This window comes from Arctopsyche grandis, chromosome 1 (genome assembly GCF_051622035.1).
Source record: "Arctopsyche grandis isolate Sample6627 chromosome 1, ASM5162203v2, whole genome shotgun sequence".
NCBI classification, from domain to species: Eukaryota; Metazoa; Arthropoda; class Insecta; order Trichoptera; family Hydropsychidae; genus Arctopsyche; species Arctopsyche grandis.
The window spans coordinates 21576403-21577350 of NC_135355.1; positions in this window are offsets into that span (position 1 = coordinate 21576403).

Below are 948 nucleotides of genomic sequence, written 5' to 3' on the forward strand. Positions count from 1 at the left end.
CACTAGTACTGCGGTTGATTAAAAATATAGACTCAAAAAGTGATTGCCAAGTTACACAATATAGTCCATGATTAAGCACATTACACATATTCTAGATAAAAAGAGATTTATTTGAATATGATGAAAAAATACCTGAAAATGCCACAAATAAATGACTCCTAGATACGTAGCAATAATTCACGTACAATTTGATAAGTGAAGGATCGAAAAACAACAGTTTTGTTTGCCACGATCGCAAGCATCAGCTATAGCAAAATGAATTTTTTGTTTATGAAACCGAGATCAAGCAAAATATATATTCACAATGACGACAGCTCATACATGAGTTCAATGAGTTTTATTCCGTGAAACGAATGTTTGTGAATTTTAAGAATGTAACGAGTGTGCTAAGCACAATTACTAATGGAAATTAAAAACACCGAGAAATTCAAACTTGTAGGGATGTGCCACCACCCTATAATTAATATAACTCATTTCGGCAAATTTCACTATTGGAATAAATGCTAATTTATTAAAAAATTAAAGTTCATATAATATATAAAATAATGGCCCCCGTGTGATCGAATATAAGCAACTTTCTTTTTGTATTATACCAAAAACATTACGATTAAATGATCAATCGAAATAAACATATTATTACTATCAAAAATCCACATTATTATCACTTTTTTTATAAATTTGTCTATAACAAGTTAATTCCATTTAAGTCATCCGCATTGTGAAAACACAAAACGATACAAAACGCGGACCGATTGTTGGCCGCTACTGCCTCATGTAAGGTTGAGCACATCCCACCCGGCAACGACAAAATCGGTTGCAAATTGTAACGCTAAGTACATTTTAATATTCAATAACATTTTGGTTCCGACAGCTAAAAACTATGGATTTATACTTTATTTTGTTTTTTAATAATATATATATGTATATATATTTTATAATATGTAATTT